At 44.2% G+C, this 22,012-nt stretch overlaps 1 protein-coding gene across 2 annotated transcripts in view; it reads left to right on the top strand.

Moving 5' to 3' along the window:
* The first annotated feature begins 347 nt into the window (after positions 1 to 347).
* MAG (myelin associated glycoprotein) overlaps positions 348 to 22,012 on the top strand; it is a 404,692-nt gene continuing 383,027 nt past the window's right edge. For both annotated transcript variants that reach the window (XM_078655319.1, XM_078655321.1), the window contains exon 1: positions 348 to 539. The gene's annotated coding sequence lies outside the window, so the exon portion shown is untranslated. The remainder of the gene's footprint in view (positions 540 to 22,012) is intronic.

The raw sequence follows: 22,012 nt of genomic DNA, 5'->3' as shown, positions 1-22,012 counted from the left end.
CAGCAGGGCTGGGCAAGAGTCAGTCACATGCTAAGTGAAGCTTGTTAGAAATGCATCCAATTTTCTATGCAAGAGCTTGAAACTACAATTCGCCTGTACGTTTGAAAAGTGAACTGGTGTACTTCTTAGCAGCTGCAAACACACACAATGAAAGTATGAAATGTTTTGTGAGCTTTGCTATTGCAGCATACTATCATTGTTTTCCCTTCAGCAATGTTCTTTTTTGTTTTAATCTGTACATTTCATGTTTACCCAGCCTATTGCATCCCCTAAGCCACTCCTCCTGCTCGGTGCTTGATAAGAGGGCGCTGGCTTGTTTTGTCCCATCGCAGTGTCACAATTGTACATGTGATGTGGACAATACTCTGATTGTGGGTGACAGGGGAGGTTGAGTCACAGACTAGCCCCCACAACTCCTCTGCTGTTTTCCAAACAGAGGGTGGCGCCTCCTGGCACTGAGGCTGCTAGGAAGAAACAAGAATTTACAGGGACATTTCATCTGACAGCTGAGGGAAACTGCGACAAGAAGCTTTTCCGTGGTGAGTGCCCTTTTTAATAACAGCATGCATAAAACCCAGAGAAAGCCGAGTTGTGGTCTGAAACTGATTTTAGTAGCATTGATACCTTTGAGTTGGTCTTTCATTTGCCGATTATTTGTATATGTTTTTGTATATAAGGAGAAGCATTTTGCTTGTTGGTTCTGCTGCTTATATGTAGTCCAGTGATCAAGTCGCTCCAGAAAAAATCCATTGACAGTTGCCAGCTGGACAACCCGCCAGGGTAAATGCCCCAGGGTAATGACGTGTATATTTCATATTTCATTTTTCTGTGTTCTGATGGCTTTGACTGCAGCCCTGAATGAGATGATGGCTCAGTCCTTGTTGGATTGCGCCAGGTACGCATAGCAATGCTTGTTGGGATTCTGATCTCATCTGTACTCGCAAAATCGGTGCTCGATCCTGCTTCCGATCCTGCCCTTTCTCAGCATTCAGTGCATAATCCCTGCTTCTTTTATGCCCTTACTGTTAAACCGACGCGCATCCCCTGTTTCTTAAATAGATGCCTTATCCCAAATTCATGTCCAGTGGAAGCTTCGGATTGGAGATGGGCCATGCTCAGAAATGGATGCACAATCTCTTTTTAACAGGTGCAGCCCCAAAGCTGGGACTGCACACAGCCTGATGCAGTCTCATTCAAACCCTTTTCGAAAAGGTTGACACCTGTATGCCTGTGAAGAGGCCGTACCAAAATGCAATGAACTACTAGCACACTACAATTTCACAATACATGAAAAAACAAACAATCTGCAAAAACATGCCTCAGGCTGACAGCAGCAGGCTTTTCAGGGTGCTGACAGGCAATATCACCTCAGTGAGAATGGTGTCAGACATTGCATATTCACGCACTCGTCTACATATAAATTCGTCTCAGTGAGTTTAGCGCCTATCACATGTCACTCATGCCTTAGCAGTTCATGTTCTGTGAGTGATGGATGCTTGTCCAACTCTGCAATGCTTGATGTGTTCTGAAGAAATGGAAGATTGCACATATTGCCTTCTGTGGGAGAGGGAAGCTTGCTTTGCTATGTCCCTATTCTGTGAGGAACTAAAGCTTGCACTGCTGTTGCTGATTTGCACATGCTTGTGCTGATGCTACCCTAGCTGTACCTGTTCACAGAAGTTGAGACACCTGCACTATTTCTCCCCAAGCAGTCGCTGTTCTACAAAGAGGGGAGCTTTCACTGCTGTTTCGCAGCTCATAAAATTACAAAGGATAATTTGAATGGTCTTGGAAAACATGCCCAGGTCAGTCAGAAGCTTTTATTGGATCCAGGCCAAAGCTAGTTGTAGGGTCTTCCAGAGACTCTGGCTTCAATCACAACTTCCCAGCCTGACCAAGCTGTGTGATCCATGGCAATTCATTTTCTACACTATGCTACTTTATAAGTGATAATACATTTGAGAGTAACTTGACATAATTTAGTACAGGATGTGCACTGTACAAAAACCTCTCTTAATGTTAATGTTGCTTCATCTATGACAACAGTAAGGGCCTTGTATAAGAGGCATAAGACAATCGACTTACCTTTTGGGTCTCAAGTAATATTTTCAGTAGGGCAAAAACGGGAAAGAATGCAATATCTATCCAGGACTCGAATTGCTCAGTGTCTAATCAGGAAGCCTGGTTTCATTTACTTTTCTCCTCTGTTCTTCCTTTTCCTTGATCACCCCATTTGAGAGCACCTTAAAATAGTTCAGGATGCACACTGTACAACAACTCTCTTGTGTATTTTATTTATTTATTTAACATTTATATGGCGCAACAAATCATCCCAAGGGGTATCTCTCGGCGCCTTGGCATGACACTAGCAGGAACCACAACCGATACAAACCCCTAAAACAACCAAGTCTTTAGGCTTTTCTTGAAGTGTCCCAGAGAGGTATAGTGGCGGATCTCTTCCGGTAACCTGTTCCAGTGAAAGGGGGCAACATAGGAAAACGCACGTCCTCCCAGTCTGGATTTATTGATCTTACATGGCACTACAAGGTTTTGATTGCTTGACCTCAGGAGGCGACCGGGGACATAAGGCCTCATCTTCTTCCTTAAGTATGCTGGCCCCAGGCCTCGACTTGCCTTAAACACCAGTGTGAGAAGTTTAAAGACTGCTCTTTTTTTGATGGGCAGCCAGTGTAAGGCTTGCAGCAAAGGTCACGAGGTGGAGCGTATGGTTTAATAGGCTATAAGGTTGCATCTATAAAAATAAAAGGATTATATGGGAGGAAACAAATAACTGATTTGCCTCGAGTTATTAATAAAATTGTCGATGCGGAAAGGTTCGGTTTCACTAATTTTAATAAAGGCCACTCACAGCAGTGATATAATCTCAGGTGGTAAAGTGAAACAATACAAAATACCCTTTTTATGGAAAAGTTAGTACCTCAACTATTATTAAAGAGGCAGTCATCAACATTTGCAGAAGGGTGGGATGTTCAGGCTAACCAAAAAGCTGTTCCCTTAAGTCTCCATGTGTATCTGACTTACCCTGACTAGGATTTTGGTCCCTAATTGGACAGGGTGCATACCTCTGCCAACTAGAAACCCAATTTCTAACAGGGTCCTTATATAGCTCCCCATATAGTACTTCATGCGGTGTATTTAAAAACAGCAACTGAGTCATCCAATTTCACTCCGAGTGGCCAAAGGATGCTTTATTTGAAATGGCAGCTTCATGTTCAGATCCACTATCGCTAAAAAAGGAACAGAGTCCTCCACTTTCAACTTTAATAAAATAAGTTTTAAGGAACCGAGACCGGTATCCCTTCCACTTATAACAACGAAGTCTCACTGTAAGGACCCCAAATGCGGTAGGAGTGTGATTGGAATGATTCAGCTCCAGAAGTAATTTTAAGTGAATCAAGTGGCTACAAGTGTGTTCACTAGTCTGATATTCATACTAGAGCGATAACCTCTCAAATACACGATGACGTGGCTGGATCTGTGAGAACTGGTGACAAGTCTTTGTTTAGAAAAGTGTCCTGATGAAGATGGTGTGGACCATATCTACTGCCAACGAAACTTAGTGTAGACAGATTTTTAACAATCATAGTATTGTGAATAGAAAATGATTTATGTATTTTAATACTATATGAAGGCAACAGATGGTTTTAATTATTGAATATGTTTCAACGTACGTAAGCCGTGTACTTTTTAACCATATAATAATATTTTCTTGAACTATAGTGAGATAGAGAATGATTTTATAAAGCTGTGTAATTTCCATGATGAATATTTATGTGGGAATGTTTTGATCTGCTAAAAAATGCTTTAGTTCGTGAGTGAAGTGCAGAAGAGGGTTGATTTTTTTGTTGTTGCAAATAACCCTGTCCCTTTTGGCAAATAAGGGTGACTCTCCTTTTATTTGTGAGAAAATAAATGTTAACATAAGTGACAAAACCTCACCCAAACTAGAGAACCCAAGAACTAGGAGACTGTTCAACCGGTGTACATGTAGTACTCCTGAATGAGTCCCAGTTCAGGACATGGACCCACTGAGTAAGCATAGCACATGAGATAGACAAGGGTTTCCCATATATGAGTACATGAATGTATGGTAAATCCTTAAGGAGTTTTGCTATTTCTTGCAGGAGTTTAGTACTCCCTGTATGTTTATGTCTGTTTACAAACATTATACAACAGTCCTTTAACGCCTCTCACTTACTTTTTAGTGTGTTAGCTAACTGTGTTGTACCTGTCCTGTATGTGTGGGAGAATTGTGTGATGTTCTTTGAACTGCTGCCACCTGTGCTTAACGTATTTGTGTTAGGGCACGTTGAGGTGCAGCTGTCCACGTCACTCTTCATCGTGAAGCTCAATATAAAACATTTCCCTCCACACAAGAAATAAGATCCACATTGGCAATGCTTGTTTTAATGCATACTATCAGAGGGAATTTTGGAGTTCAGATAATAAGGGCGCACTGCCTCAGGTTTAACGTTCACGTTTGAGAGAACACAAATGGTGATTGGGTGGTGCGTGAAGAGCAGACGGAAAATTGCCCCTAACCGTCTAAAAAAGTCAAAGACCAAACACAATTGAACAGCTGAGCTCTCGCAACCACAAACAGAGTTCCACAATTCAGTAAAATGTTAAGTAGAGAAAACACAAAATAACATAGAAGCAGATCCTTTGGTGTGAGTCTTGTCCCAGCAGGGTGGAGTTTATTGGGTCCAGACTTGAGGAATAACAGTAAGCCGACACGTGTTTCGTCGTGTGCCGTAGAGTCAACACGACTCTTCAGGGCTTAGACTCCAACCCAAAAGTTGGGTCGAGTGAGGTCTGGGCCTTATAGCGGTATTCCACGTAGGTGGACTAAAAAGATGCTATATAACACAGGGGTTACTGTGCATCTATTATCTCTGGTTGCAAAGGGATGAAATGTCGGATCCGTTCATGACAGACGGCCACCGGGAACCTACGGAGGAGGGATACCGAATATTAGCTTACCGCGAACCAGGAAACATACCCGTTTACCTTGGTCTTCAACTTTATGGATCCCCTCCCGGTATACACTTTTCACACAACGTGATTCAGAGACTCTTAACCAGGAAGTCTCAGACACATCTCAGGAATAGAAGCTACTAGTCCAACGATACGTGATTTCATATACAGGTCCACAGGACATTTCATCCCTTTGCAACCAGAGATAATAGATGCACAGTAACCCCTGTGTTATATAGCATCTTTTTAGTCCACCTACGTGGAATACCGCTATAAGGCCCAGACCTCACTCGACCCAACTTTTGGGTTGGAGTCTAAGCCCTGAAGAGTCGTGTTGACTCTACGGCACACGACGAAACACGTGTCGGCTTACTGTTATTCCTCAAGTCTGGACCCAATAAACTCCACCCTGCTGGGACAAGACTCACACCAAAGGATCTGCTTCTATGTTATTTTGTGTTTTCTCTACTTAACATTTTACTGAATTGTGGAACTCTGTTTGTGGTTGCGAGAGCTCAGCTGTTCACTTGTTTTAATGCATGATGTGGGTAAAAGAGTGAACCCTTACAAAATATGTTTGCAAAGTTTACTTTTGGTTTTACATGTGAACAAGCGTTTTTCTGATATGGAGTAGATGACTTTTTAAAATAAAAAAAAAGACAGTTGACAAGTGGCTCCACATCATACATAACACCTCCAGCCAATTTTGGCATTTTAGCCAACTGCACTATGCATTGCTTGGATTTTGACCACACAACAAAACTGCTGAAACCAAAACTACAAGCCCCAAAATGCAACATCCTGTTGGTGAAAAAATAGATAATATAATCCTATGTTGTAGTGCCAAAGTGCAGAGTTGTGAAATACCACATAATATGTAGTTCCTGGCTTGCTGAATTTCACTCTTGTAGGCAATCACGGTTTAAAGAGCCCAGTGGTGAAAGCACTGAGATATTTTATTTTATTTTATTTATTTTTAGAGTTTTCTATAGCGCGAACAAGACCCAGTGTAGGGTATTAGAGCGCTTTACAGTAGGGCTTCATCAGTCATTAATGTTTCACACTTCAGATTAGCATATAGACATATATACATACAATAATACAGTTGACGTGGCACGGTTAAAGTATCGGATCATCATATAGCATGACCCAGTGTGGTGTAGCGGGGCTCTTTAAAATAGTGTTTCATCTGTCATAAAGTTTTACGCTTCAATTTCGCATATGGACATATATACATTCAGTAATAAAAATTGGGCAGTTTATAGATAGCAGGCCTCCAATATAGTCTTTATGTAAGAAATTTGCTCATATAGTACGATTTTGCTTCCTTTTTGAAGGTTGCAGTGGATGTAATTCTTCTGATGTTTGGTGGGAGTGCATTCCAAATTCTCGGTGCTGCTCCTGAGAATGCTCGGTCATAAGTCTTTTTCTTGCGGAAGCGAGCCGGTTTCAAAAGAAAGTCTGATTTGCTCCTAGAAGGTCGGTTACCTCCGGACGCGTACGTTTCTGGGCCAGGTAACCTGGAGTTTTGTGGTGTATTGCATTATGAGTGATGCATGCCAATTTGAATTGAATTCTCGCATCAACAGTTAGCCAGTTTAGCATTTTCAGGTAAGGGGAGATGTGGTCGAATTTTTTGGATCCCGCTATCAGTCTAGTGGCTGCATTAAGACAAGCTTTCAATGGGGCAGTTGAGATCTTAGGGAGCCCAGCCAGGGTAGTACACCCATATTCGATCCTTGATATGACCAGCGCTTGAACTGCTGTTTTAAGATCTGTTTTGTTCAGGAAAGGTTTAAGTTTTCGCAAATAGCTCAAGTGGAACCTGGCATTTTTTGCCATTGTATTAATATGTGCTAACATATTCAGGTTTTTATCTAGGGTAATTCCCAGTGATTTGGTGGAATCTACGATCTTTGGAGTACAGTTTAGAGCAGTGATAAGGTTGGTCCATTCTGTTGAATTTAGTTTTCTTTTATGTGGTGTAATCAGTAGGAATTCGGTTTTCTGTGGGTTTAGTTTCAGGTGATTCTTGGTTAGCCATTGGAGGGTTCTTGATAGAGCATGGTTCATGGTCTTAATTCCTTCTATAGATGCGACCTTGATGTATAACTGAGTGTCATCCGCATACATGTGGAAAGCTATGTTTGCTTTTTGTAAAATTTCTGTGAGTGGTTCAACGTATAGGTTGAAAAGTGCTGGTGAGAGCGTTGATCCCTGTGGAACTCCTATTGTATTATTTGTTGGGCCAGAAAGGGTTTGGTCGACCATGAATTTTTGTGATCTGTTCTTAAGAAAGGAGCTGAACCAGTTAAGGACTGTGCCCTCTAGGCCCATTCTGTTTTTCATCCGATCTATGATTTTTTCATGGTTCACCGTGTCAAACGCGGATGACAGGTCCAGCAAGATTAGTAGGCAGGTTTCATTTTGGTCAAGAGCCAGCAGTGCGTCATCTACGATGTGTAAAATTGCAGTTTCTGTGCTATGGTTTGGACGGAAGCCCGATTGGCAGACATTTAGCAGGTTGAACTCAGAAATGTGTAGACTCAATTGTTGTTGGACCCATTTTTCCAGGACCTTGGCTAACATGGGAATGTTAGTTACAGGTCTGAAATTGTTTGGAACAGAGGGGTTCTCTGAAGGTTTTTTTAGCAAAGGGATGACTTGTCCTGTTTTAAGACAGGCTGGGATTTGTCCTTGTGAAAGTGAGGCATTTATGATCTTTGTCCAAAGTGGGATTAACAGATGGTTTATTGAGGACCAGCATTTTGCTGGTAAGGGATCATTATAGTGGTTGTTGGGTTTAGTGGTGGACATGATCTTTGAAATGTCTAGTTCATTTACCACTTTAAAATCTGACCATCTGGCATTGTTTTTAGGTTTCTTTACTTCTTGTTGAACCAGTTCTACGTCCTCCGAGTCCCTCGTACTTTCAATGTCTTCGGCTGCTTTTTTTAATTCCCTCTCCAAAGAGTCAGCTTTATCTGTAAAGAAGGTCGAGAAATCTTCACTATTTAGGCAATTACTGTTGATGGCTGGTGCTACTTTAGCAGATTTATTAGATTGTACTTTAAGAAGGTCAAAAAGTTTCCTGGGTCTATTTACTGCATTGTACAGTTCTTTCCTGAAAAATACTTTTTTTGATTCAATAATACTTTTATTGTATGCCTTCCTCGATTGTCTTAGTAGGGTTAAGTGGAGTGCGGAAGGATGTTGTCGCCATTTTCGTTCTGATTGTCTCAAAGATCTTCTTTCTACATTAAGTGCATCGTTGAACCATGGGTTTTTGATTTTGTCAGTGACCCTTTTCAGTTTTAGAGGGGCTATGTCCTCGAGAATACTTGACATTGTCTTGTTATAGTGCAAAGTGAGGTCATTGACGTCAACCATGCTTATGGGTACTTGTAAATCTAATGAACAGCGTGCGGCTATTTTTTCCATATTAGTTCCTCGAGTGTCCCTCATCCATTTTTTTGGTTTAGCAGCTTGTGAGGACGATTTGGTTTTCTTGATGGGAATTTCGAATGTAATTATATGGTGATCGGACAAGTCGCATGGTGTGATTACAATGTTCTCTATCGCTTTCTCTTTAGCTAGGATCCAGTCTAGGGTGGATCCTTTAGAGTGGGTGGGGAGATTACATCCTTGGACTAACGATTGCTCTACCAAGTAGGTTTTAAGGATGTTAGTTTGACTATCTACCTGATCTTCCCAGTGGATATTAAAGTCTCCTAAGAAGATATCGTTCGATTGTGGGTTGGAGTTAGTGGTAATCATATCTATTAACTCTTCTATGAATTTGGTCTTTGTACCTGGTGGGTGGTAAAGAGCATGAAGTTTACAGTTTTGGTTATCATCTGATCTAAGTGACATGCCCATATATTCACAAGACTCTAATGGTTCAGCGTGAATTTTTGTGATGGAAATGTTTGATCTGTGAATGCAGGCGATACCTCCACCCCTTCCTCCATTTCTGTCCTGTCTCAAAATCTGGTAGTTCGGTGGGACTAACAGGTCTAGACATGGCGCGGACGAATCCGACAGCCATGTTTCGGTTAAGATGATAACATCTATTTCCTGGTTGAGTATGGTGTCTGCTATGTCAGCCGCGTGCTTATTTGTTGAACGACAGTTGAGTAATATACACCGTATGTGTTCATGATCATTTACCCTAGCCGAGCCCGCTTCCTCAGGCATTAATGTCACATTCTTAACGATGTTGGTGTTAAGCCCTCTATTTTTGGATTGAGAAGTTCGGTCCCCATTCCTTATGATAGTATCGATAGTTTGGATGTTATTTTCTCCTGTCTTATTGAGAGCCGTGGGAGTGGATTCATATGATGCAAGAATGGATAACAGTTCGCTATTTGTCAGGTAGTTGAGTTGAGAACGAGTACGGTACGTTCTGTTAGATGTCGACATGGGGGTGGACCTGTGCTTAGCTAGTGTTTCCCCCGAGGTAACCTGAAGGACCTCCATTTTCGCAAGCCATTTTTCTGATAGGCACAGCAGATTTTTCATGTCTTTAATAGCGGATAGCATAGCTTTGTAAGTTTTGTTAGTTTGCGAACTGAAGATTATAGAATCCCCAATGTGTCCGGGTCTAGTTTTTCCCGCTTCCAATCTGTGACGCGTGCAAGTGGGTTGTTGTGTGGGTGTTCCTGTCAGATGGCGAGTTTTGACTATCTCTGCCGTCTCTGTGAGTGTATTTGAAAGCTTGGAGTCAGGTCCGCAACTCCCTGTGGTGTAACCCTGTGAGTCTCTTCCGCTATCAAGATCAACTGGCGATCTTCCCTTCCATCTAATTGATCCACTTTTAGGGTCAAGAATAGCGTTAGGGGTGGGAAGAGAGCAATTCTCAAGAGGAGAGTCGGAGGCTGAGGTGACAATTGAGCGTTTTGTGTTGAAGTCTCTACTTTTAGCCTTGCTGGCTTCTTGACACCCTTGTTGGTGCTCCTCGTTGGGTGACATGTCTTTTAATGATTGGGTATTTGTTAGTTGTTGAGGTTCTAGTGTCCTGGTGGATCCCTCTTCACTGTCACTAGATAAGTTGATTACTTGGGGTGATATTTGGGGTTGTATCCTGTGGTTTGTGCTAGCTCGTTTACCTATTCTACCACTTTCACTGGACTGAGCATTAATGGTTTCCTGGTATGAATGTGGATGTTCATCATTGGTATTAGTGTGACCAACAGACCTATCTTGACTAGACTGTTGTAGGTAATTCTCCCTGCCTATTTCCACTATATCCGGTAGGTTCCCCTGAGGGACCGTGGCTAGATAGTCTTTCAGATGAAAATGGCAGCATCTCCTGCTAATGGGATAACATTAACACTTCTTAGAATACCAGGGGCTAGATGTAGGTAATGAAAGTTTACCGATTCTAAAATACCGAATTTTACCGATTCGGTATTTTAGAATCGGTAAATGCTATGCAGATAAAAATTCGGTAAGTATTACCGAATCGGTAGGCCCATAGGAATGAATGTGAATTACCGAATCGGTAAATACCGATTCGGTAAAATAGGAAAACACTCAAGGGTGGCAGGGTGTCACATTGACACCCTGTTGCACCCCTGAATAGTGCTTGTGTGCACATGTGGCAGACATACATGCCCTAAGGGCATGTATGTCTGCCACATGGCACTGTTGAAAATGCACAGATTTGCATTTTCAAAGGTATTCGGTATTTACCACCAACTAATAGTTGGTAGTAAATAACGAATCCTTACAGCACATAAGCACTCTTAAAAGTGCTTCCTACATGCCATTTACCGATTCGGTAAATACCGAATCGGTAAATAATGATTCGGTAAATACCGAATCGGTAAATTTACTGAATCATCCCCTACATCAGAAATGGCTCAATACCAGTCGGTAAGCCTGAAATTTACCGAATTTCGGGTTTACCGACCGGTAATGGGCCACCTACATCGGGCCCCAGGTTACTAAAAGGATCTATTTACCAGAACAATTCCAGCATCAGCACGTTAAAGTGATTAGAGACACAGAAAAGAAAAATAATGACCCTTCACCCCCTCTTCTCTTGCCCTTCCTCTGGGTTTCGTGCAATTTAGGTGGCACACTTACAACACCGCTGTGAATGTGATGCATCCTGCCTCAAGCAAGTGCAACACAGCTGTGGGTGCTGCCCAGCCAGGGCCACCAATGTTGTCCCTATTCGAGATTGATGCTCAGTTCTGCTTCCGTTATTCTCTGCTTTTGAAAATTGATAACCAATTTATTCTTCGGATATTGTCTGTGCTCAGTATTCATTCCATACTTCTGATATAATCCCTGAAGAGGTACTGATGCTCAATTGTTGCTTGCACATGTCATTTCTTGAGACTGATGTTTTGTCCAACCGTTGTCTGTTCTTGGCAGTTCAAACCCAATCCATGCTTCTGATATTGTCCATTTACAGGCATTGCCGCTCATTTCTTGTTTCTGATTTTGCCCTTTCATATCAAATAATGCTTAATATTTTGTCCTTGATCAGAAATGTATGCCCAGTCAATGCTTCTGGTATCATTCCTTGCACATGCTCCCTTCTTGCTTTTGATATTGTCTCAGCAGAAGGATTGATTCCCAGTCCTGCCTCTGAAGTTGTCCACGTTCAGGCGTCAATGCCCAATCTCTACTTCTGATATTATCCTCCCACAGAGGTTGATGCTGTTCTGGCGTCTGATATAGTCCTTGCTGTGGGGTTGGTGCCCAATTCCAGCTTCTGTGATTGTCCTTGCAGGGAGATGGATGCTCAATTCTCGTTTTTGATACTATCCCTACTCTCAGATTGGTACCCCGTCCCAGCTTCTGATATTGTCCTGAATAGATGTCTGATACCTGCTTTCTTGTTAGAAGAGTAATGTTTGGATTCTGATCACCTCTTTACACAAAAATTGATGCTCAAACCCTACTTCTGATTTCATTATTGTTCTGAGATCAATGGCTAAACACTGATTCCGATATCTCCTCTGCCTGCGAAATTTATGCTTAGTTCCTACTTCTGATGTAATCCTTGCTCAGAATTGGTGGTAAAGTCTATGTTCCTCATATGGCTCTTGCTCTGAGATTGATGCACAGTCCTTGTGATACACTCGCTACTCCAAGATCTGCTGTTTCATTGTATTGTCCAGAGATGCTGTCCGAGCACCTGCCAAGGTCAGTATACAGTTAGCCCTGGATTGTCCTCTGGTATATATTAATATCATAAAGGTTTTGATGGATAGGTTTTCAAGACTTGCATTGGATGTTGTTGCACTTATTCTAGGAGTCATTTCCCAGGGAAGAAGTTTACACATTTTTAAAAAATCAGGCATAGAGGGCATATTATCAAGAAAGGGAGTTACATTACCCCCCTAGTGTTGACAGCCTATAACATTAACAGAAAGCCATGTGTAGTAATTTCACCAGTTCCTTGACCAAAAACATAAAGAACTCTGGGGCATATTATCAAGTAAGGGCGTTACATTATCGCCGCTTTTATCGGCAGGAAACTGCCGATAAAGCGGTGATAATGGGCTTGATAATATGCTCTATGAATTCCAATCGAAGCCCATGTTAGATGTGAAGACATCTAACATTGGCTTCGATTGGAATTCATAGAGCATATTATCAACCCCATTATCGCCGCTTTATCGGCAGTTTCCTGCCGATAAAAGTGGCGATAATGTAACGCCCTTACTTGATAATATGCCCCAGAGTTCTTTATGTTTTTGGTCAAGGAACTGGTGAAATTACTACACATGGCTTTCTGTTAATGTTATAGGCTGTCAACACTAGAGTCAAACTGGCCTACAGTGGAATTGGGAGAATTATTGGCAGACCAAGGAGAACTGGTACAATGGCAATGACATGTTGGGCGTCTGGAGGAACTGATCTATTTGGGAACTCTCCATGTTGTCTATAGTCACTGCCAGCCAATTCTCCCCACCATCTGGGTCTGATAACCTGTGCCATGGGCAACCTTCCTGAAGTGTGTCAGCAATAGTGCAGTGCAGAGGTGAAGGGGAAGGGCTTTCCAGGCTTTACGGCTAGGTAGGAGAAGGAGTGCCCCTTGAGCGGCAGTAGCAGATTCGTAGCATCTGTGTGAGGGCGAGGTGTGTAGAGTGGATATTCCTGGCTGGTCGGTGGACATGCAAGTGGTGGTTGATGTAGGTTGGTCCTGTGTTGTGGAGGGCTTTGTAAGCATGAGTCTGAAGCTTGAAATGGCATCTTCTGGACAGGGAGCCAGTGGAAGTCCTTCAGGTGAGGAGTGATGTGTGTCGTCTTGGGCAGTTTGAGGATCAGTCTGGCCACTGCGTGCTGTATCATCTGGAGTCTTTGCATGAGATTGGTGGTGGTGCCTGCACAGTGAGAGATGCCGAGGTCCTCTACAAAGCTTGAGGCACTGCTAAAGAGGAAGGTTCCAGCAGCCTGCTATTTGGCAACAGGCTCTCTTAAAGAGCTACACCTTCAGGACCATTCTACCACTGAAGTGTCCTGCTATAGACCGGCTGAAAGAAGGGTATTCTACAATACAGCATCATTCAAAGCTACAGTAGCACTGCCAGTGTATTTTTGAGAGCTTTGCCCTTATTAGGCTTACCTGCACATCAATGTGTGTATCTAAGGTACGGCCAAAATCGTCTTAAGAAGCTTTAAGCCTTTAGAGGCAGAAATGTAACTGGTGTATTGCTAAGGAACTTTTTGGGAGCATGAGTAAAGCAGTTTTGCCCTTGAGACCAGGAGATGGCACCCACAAGCTTGAAACAGGACAAATACAAAAGAATGTTGTAAATTGGAACTATTATACAGTTTAGTACATTACACAAGTCATTGTTTGGATGATGTGAAGGAGGGAACACAACAAAGTAACAATATTACATAACACAACAGTTACAATAGCAAATATGTTTTACTTTTCCACTTTAGAGATTCAAGAGTTTTAGCTTATAGGGATGGAGATTGGACGGATTGATTAAATAGGAATTGTGAGATTTTGTGCATCAAGATGGCTGGTTTTTAGCTTGTCTATATTTAGACATTATTCTAGCATCTGCTTAATTATTTACTCAGATGGACAAGTATTCTATCTTTATATGCAGGTATGTTACAGTTTTTGAGTCGTGTTTATTGCATTCTGTTTGTTGTAGGGGGCTTGCAAATGCCTTACCCGGGCTCCTCCTTATGAGTGTACTGTCTTATACTTACACGTTCAAACAAGGAGGGTCAGGTCAGTGACATGATATGGAGTTCTCAACCATCCCCATGTCATCTGTAGCAGAAACTGGCATAACATCAGCTGAAAAGCCAGCGGTAGGTTGAGCCTCTTCAGGATCCGTATGCAATTTTTGGTTTGGTCGATATTGTGTTCTACAGCAGTGTGGTGTTCAACCTCAAAGCATTGGCCAGCCTTATGAGTCAAGACCCTTCTCTACAACATTTAACTCCTGCTTGAACAAGGTCTGACAAGACCTGGCCTAAGCATGCAGCTGTGAAGTAAAGCCCAGGTAGGCTGGAAGATGCTGGCTGTTCTTGGACTTTGCAGTTCATTAAAGTGATTTGCGTATCTGCATATTACGGAGTATGCCACATACTTGTATTGATCGAAACTGGAGCTTCCATTACAGCTTTCTTGTACTCCTAGCTAGGGTGATTGTGAAACATTCTTGACTTATTGTATTGGGCTGTGTGTTTGATGAGGGTGTTTGTGTGGTGTGATTGTATGTTTTCTTGTGCTATTGTGTGCAGTATCATTTCCACTTGTGAGCCTATTCACAGGTCTGTGTGTGTCTATGTGCGGTTATGGAGATGTAGTATCCTGTGTGTATCCATTCTCTGTATGAGTGAGTTAGTGCATGGTGAGCGCATGTATGGGCATTTTTGTGTGTGAGTGCATGTGTGTGAATGAGTGCCTGTTTGTGTGTCTGTGTACCAACTAGTTAAGCCCTAGGGTTGTATTACATATATGGCGCACTTTCCCTGTTTGCACCACAGTGTACCTTTAAATCGGTACGCCGTGCGCAAACTGGAGAGTGCGCCATAGTACCACAAATGCATTACCACCAGGTTCTCAGTGAAGGAGGTTAAGGCAGTTATTGAGAGAATAAGACTCTCTCGTGCCGCCGGCCCTGACAATGTGCCGGCGGTGATAATTAAAACAAATAGTGTTTGGTGGGCTACAATTTATTCTACCTTGTTCAGTTGGGCGGCGGGGTCTGGCCTCTACCCCTTTACTTGGAAGGGGTCTAATGTGAAACCGATTCTAAAAAAAGGGAGCGGTACAGACCCAATGCATTATAGGCTTATAAGCCTCTTGGATACCTCATTAAAGATATTCTCCAAGATCATTCTAGCCAAAATTGAAGAATGGGCCACTGAAACTAAGAGAATCCCTTTAGAACAGGGGGGCTTTCGAGAGGGTCATTCAACCATAGACCACTGCTTTGCTTTGTGAGCTACTACTCGAAAGGCAGTGGAGGAAAATCAAAGGCTGTGTAGTTCTTTTGTAGATTTCCGGACAGCCTTTGATTCTGTTGACAGGGATATTCTATGGGGAAAACTTGCCGCTTGGAACTTACCACTACACCTTCTGGGGGCTCTTCAATCCCTGCACTCTGGCAATTGGGCTCAGGTGGAGTTAGACAATACAGGACGGTTGTTCCAAAGAATCTCTATCGACAATGGCCTGCGTCAGGGGTGCATTTTAGCACCCCTACTTTTTAGATTATTTTTGGCCGATCTCCCAACAGCCATTTCCCAATCAAAGTCTTTTTCGCCTAAAATTAGGGACAGCATATTGCTTGTCTGCTCTATGCAGACAATTTGGTATTAATGGACTACACTCCAATTGGTCTGCAGAGGAAACTTAACGCATTGGCCTCTTATAGTAAGCAGAACAAGCTTTGTATTAATCTGGAAAAGACGAAAATTATGATTTTTGGGAAAAAAGTGCAGAGTTTTTCCTGGTATCTTGATTCTCAGGTGGTGGAACAAGTGGAACAGTATAAATACCTGGGTTTAACTTTTAGGAAAAATCTAAATTGGGGCGCGCATTGGGATGCCACTAGGCAGAAGGCCCTTTTGCAGGCAAGCTGTTTATCTGGATTTAATGGTAGATTTGGGGGCTTATTGCATATCCCACTATTAAAGGCATATGAAGGGAAGATTCCACCAATAGGCCTGTATGGAGGAGAGATATTTTCTCTCAACCCAACCTATGAATGGGACAGATTGGAAGGGGTAGTGCTTAAAAGACTTCTATCACTCCCACAAGGTACCATGGTCCAGGCTATAAGGAGAGAGTTCAGTCTGGTATCTTGGAACATGGAGGCCGCCACTCGGGCTCTAAGATACTTCAACACCCTGCTGGAGAATGATGAGGTGGCCAAAGTATCCAGATTGTGCTGGGAAGAGAGCCAAAGCAGCGAAAGGACGAGGGCAAAGGCCGTTAGAACCAGAATGACTGTAATGAAGAATCTCCATTTAAATAGTGGTACAGTCACAACCTGGCTCACTTTCACCTGCAAACCAGTATTGAGAGAATCTGCTGCTATGGTGTCGCAAAAATGTGATTTATTATATTTAGAGAAGAAACCATCTATTAACTTCTCGTTACCTTCACTTGGTCAAGATTGTATTTTCCCTTACTTATCACAGTTACCAGATCCAGGTTTGAGAAAAGAAATCTTAAGGGTTCGGGTGGGATGTAATCCAATCTATTCATCCCACCCATATAAGATTGGGGTGCAAAATAATAGTGGTCTTTGTCCCTGCCCTTTGAAAGCCAAATGCACTATTACGCATATTCTTATGGACTGTGTTTTTTATCTTGCAAATCGGATTACGTTTTTAAGACCTTTGTTTTATAAATATGATGCTCTTCATAGGAACAAGGCGGTAAAGTTACTGTCTGAGATGCGATTCTTAGACGTGGCAGTTGGGATTGCTCGGTTCCTACTATCTGTTAAACAGAATTTAAAAAAATGATATGTAATGGGTATGGGGTGGTGAGGAGGGAGGTTCATTTAAAGGTTTTAATTAATGTGTAATGTTTGGAATGTTTTATGGACAATTGTCTAAATAAACTTTTTTTCATTACCACCAGGTCAGCGCATTCAAGTGAAATATGGAGCAGCTGTTTCAAAGCTGCCCCATGTTTTACTGTCCCAGCGGCACCGGCCTGCACTTCAAAGAGGGGAGAGAGATCCCTGTGCAGGCGCGTGCAGTGAGTGGCTGCACCCGCCTGCAAGGGGATGTCTGGGGGACCTTTGTTCACCCCCCCAAAGGGCTGCCTTTAGGAGGCGCACTCACAGTGTGCCGCTTTTTTGTGACACACTTTCAGTGTGCCTCGTAAAGGCATGTTTGCCTCTGTGCCCGCATCCATAATATGGTGCGTCAAATAGGCAAAGTGAATCCCTCATTTGCATGGGGCCATACCCCCAAGCAAATGAGGGCGCCTCCCCCTCTAATGATAGCACTGGTACTAGATTTGCACCAGAATTATCTGTATTACAGGAGGGGCTGCACAAGCTTCTGTGGCCCCTTCGGTAATACCAAAGTGCCCTGGGGAGCACAAAGCGGGCGCACATTGCCGTTGCACACCCAGGGCACTCTATGTAATGCGGCCCCTGGAGGCTGCGCAAGATGCACACAAGTCCTTGTGGGGCATATATAGGTATTTTCTTGTGTCTTGATTTATTCAAGTAAAGCCACTTAAGCTGCCAGCTTGGGGGCGTGGCTAGCCAGCCACGATGGCGGTCGGCTGAAGCTCGAGCTCAGGTGCTGCCCAGGGGCAATTTCCTGTTTTGCAACATCTGGAGGGTCCTCACTAACTGCCGTGGTGCAGATCCAGTCGCATTTACCCCCCGGGAGCCTCTGTGTGCCATCAGTAGAAACCGCAGACCGCGGTGCTCCCCACGGGCGAGGAGGACCGGAGGAGCCCGGTCTTGGGCCTTGAGGGCATTGGATGGTATCTGGATCGTCTGGAACCTGTTGCCGTGAGTAGTGGCGGCCCGGGACACCTGAATCGGCTGTGGTAGCGGGGGTGAGAGGCGGTGCTAGACAATCTGCCCCGAGCGGCCGGGGGAGGCCTCGAGTCACCGACCGCACGGGACTGGCCGGGGATTAGGACCCGCATTATTATCGGAGGACCCGGCGCTGTTTGAGGTGTGAGGGGGCATTAGCGACAGCGCCACACTGATCAAGGACCCCGCGCTTGGAGTTGGACGGTGAGGAGGCCGGGTGCACTGGACGGAAGGCCGTCCGCTCCTTCTCCCCCCCCTCTTGTCTTCCCCCCTCCTGATTTCCTTCCCCCCCCGCCCCCGGTTGGACCCGGGTATCGGCCAGAAGGACGTGAGGTGATAACTGCAGGGCCAATGGGGAAAGGGGACCGGTACTGTGGACGGTGCGAAGTACACCCTGGAAGGAGGCCCTTTTCCCCCCACCCCCTCCGCCGGCGGGCCCTGCCGGTGTGAGGGTCTGATCTAATACCGGTTAAGACCTGGAGCACTGGTGGGTGAGTCTTGAACGGTGAACTGTGGCTGTGGGCCCTCAGAGACGCAAATTCGTTGTTGGAGGGGGGTGGGGAGGCTTTTGCTACAGAACCCTATCTGAGACTGAAAGAAGTCGGACAGTCGCTAGCCTCTCTCGCCATGGTCCGAAAGGGGATGAGAACACAGGAGGGCCGGGAGGGCCCGGCTGTAGCGCAGCATGCCCTGGCCGTAGAGGAGTAAGGGGCCATGTCCGGAACCGATGGGTCGAACCCTGCTGGGGACCAACAAACGGATAAATTAGATCTGATACTGAAGGAGATCAGGGATTCTGGAACGGCAATGGAGCTGCAGCTTGGGGCTCTCACCATCAATCTGTCACTGTTGAAGGCAGACCATAATAAATTGGTTGACAAGGTTAAAGATCACGGTCTTGCGTTCTCTGACCTTACCCCGACATTGGCAGAACACACGACGTCGATCCAGCTGCTACAGCAGCAGGTCGCCTCACTGATGGACCGCATGGAGGATGCGGAAGGCCGCAATCGACGCAATAACATCCGCGTCATTGGCCTTAGGGAGCGCTGTGAGGGGGCCATGCAGCGGACTTCATGGAGCAATGGTTCCGGGACCATGTAGCTGCGGAGGGTCTATCGTCACACTTCTGTGTGGAGAGAGCGCACCGCATCCCCACTGGGAGGCCTAGGCCTGGCCGCCCACCTCGCCCCATGATCGTGCGAATACTAAACTACCGGGACAGGGATGCCCTCCTTCAAAAAGCGAGAGAGAAATCTCTATTACAATATGAGAACTGTCGAATATCTCTTTATCCAGACTATACCAACGTATTTGTATTTGTATTTGTATCTGGGTTTTATATCGTGCCAACTCACCAACAGGTCTCAAAGCGCTTCTGACCAAGTACAGCAACAAGAAACAAGAAGGGAAAATATGGAATATCGGCCAATCTTACGGGGATGTGAACGCGTCCTTGAAAAGTAAGGTCTTCAGGGATTTCCTAAAGCGGAGAAGATTGGGTTCTCTACGAAGCACCTCCGGCAGCTTGTTCCAGATGGAGGGAGCTTGGACTGAAAAGGATCTACCTCCTTTAGTTGCCAGTTTAAAGCGTGGGCAGGATAGCAGAAAGGAGTTGGAGGATCGCAGGGCGCGTCTAGGTTCATACACTTCCAGCCTATCCTTTATATAGGATGGGGCCTGTCCATGAATTGCTTTGTGACAAATGCACATGCTCTTAAATTCGACTCTCTGCTTCATAGGGAGCCAATGTAATCTATAAAGCAGGGGGGAGGCATGGGTCCGCCTAGTAACTCCGAATATTAGGCGGGCTGCGTCATTCAAGATAACTTGAAGACGGTTTATGGAATTTTTTGGGAGACCTAGGTATAACGCGTTTCCGTAGTCGATTCTGGACACTATTGTGGCTGAAACAATAGTTCGGAGCATATTCATTGAGAGTAAGGGGACGAGCTTACGTAGCTGCCTGATCAGGTTGGTACAGGAGCCAACCACAGCGGACACTTGGTTGGTCATCGAGAGTTCCTGACAGAATTTCATACCGAGGCTCTTTACACTAGGGCACGGTTTTGGGGTAGGTCCAAGTTCCTGTGGCCAGAACAGATCGTTCCAGGGGGAAGTAGAGGTTGCGACTACGAGGACTTCCGTTTTGTCTGGATTGATTTTTAATAAGTTGGACGACATCCAATTTACCGTGAACCGTAGTATATTTTGGGCCATGGACTGAGCCGATGTTGTGTTGTCGATACTCAGCAGCAGCTGAGTATCATCGGCATAGTTAAAAACTTTACAGCCCATGTTTGCCAGGGATTCTATCAAAGGCTGTAAGTACAGATTAAATAAAAGTGGAGAAAGCGCGGACCCTTGCGGGACTCCACAAACTAAGGCACCCACGTCGGAGACCTGATCTGCTAGCTGGATCCTCTGCGTCCTCCCCGATAAGAAGGCCGTTAGCCATTGGAGAGCTAGTTCTCTTATCCCGGACCTGGCTAGTCTGTCCAGAAGCAGTGCATGGCTGACAGTATCAAACGCCGCTGAAAGGTCTAATAATGTCAGGGCGCTTGGCTTTTTATTGTCAGCCATGCATCTGAGCTCATCCAGTACTGATAGCATTACTAGTTCCGTGCTATGGTGGGCACGAAAACCAGCTTGCCGCTCCTGGAGAAGATGGTGAGATTCCAGAAGGGATGACAATGATTTTAACACATGCTGTTCTAGTACTTTCGATAGAAATGGCAGCTGGGAAATTGTCCTGTAGTTCTTCAGGCTAGTTGGATCTGCCCCAGGTTTTTTTATCAGGGGTCTGACGCGTGCCTCTTTAAAAGTAGTTGGTAGTGATCCAGTAGCTAATGAATTATTTAGGAGGTCTAAGATCTGGTCCTCTAAAATCGGAATTGCTAATCGAAAAATGTCGGGGGGGCAGGGATCGGCGGGGGAACCTGATTTGGTAGATGTTACTAGTTGTCTAAGGGTAGTGGAATCAATTTCGGGAAATCTAGTGATGATAGGGGTTGAGGGGTTTAGAGGGGACAATGGCGTGGTGTGTATAGTTGAATTATCTTTCTTAATATCTGACAGTATGGTCACTACTTTTTCAAGAAAATATCCTTGGAAAGTGTCGCAATCAATCAATGTATCTGCCTTTTCCTCTTTTTTGCTTAGCTCTTTCAATATTTGGAAGGTTTCTTTCTGGATATTTGTGGCATTATTCATACGTGTTTCATAGTAGCCCTTCTTAGCTGATACGATGAGCTTTTTATACAGTTGAAACGATGATCTGTATAATTCCCTGTCAGTGTCCTTTTTAGATTTCCTCCAGCATCTTTCAAGATAACGGAGCTTTCTTTTTTGATCTCGCAAGCTTTGGGTAAACCAGGGGGCCCCTTTTTCTACACCCTTTATTTTTTGTGTTTTTTCAGGGGCTATCACATCAATTGATTGTCTGAGGGTGGTTGTAATAATGTCATAGTTTAGATCTAGGTCAGTGCCATCTAATGGAATTATGGCTTTCTGCTTGTATTCGGACAAGACTTTCGTCAGGGTTTCAAGGTTGACTTTTTTCCATTGGCGCACTTTTTTGGTTTTTAATGGGAGTTTAGCCTGGGAATTGCTTTGTGGTATATCACACAAGATTAGATGGTGGTCCGACCAGATACAAGGTGTAATATTTGTGAGAGCCACCTTTGGTATAGAGGACCAGATGAGGTCGAGAATATGTCCTTTAATGTGGGTTGGGGCCTCCACTACTTGTGCCAGTCCAAGAGCGGTCATGGGAATCTGCAATTTCTGAGCTAATAGATCTTTATCCCTTTTATCCCAATGGACATTAAAATCACCGGTCACCACGATATTTTTATAACGTGTGCATAGATCCGATATTATAGGGAAAAAGAGATCATTGAACATTGGAGTACTTTGGGGTGGGCAGTACACTGTTAAGATGATAAGACAGGAATTATTCATGGTGATTTTTATCCCCAATAAATCGACGGCATTTATGGTCTCAG

The sequence above is a fragment of the Lissotriton helveticus genome, chromosome 7 (genome assembly GCF_964261635.1).
Source record: "Lissotriton helveticus chromosome 7, aLisHel1.1, whole genome shotgun sequence".
Classification (NCBI taxonomy): domain Eukaryota; kingdom Metazoa; phylum Chordata; class Amphibia; order Caudata; family Salamandridae; genus Lissotriton; species Lissotriton helveticus.
Note: the sequence above shows the minus strand (reverse complement) of the source record. Positions and strands in the feature narration are given on the sequence as shown.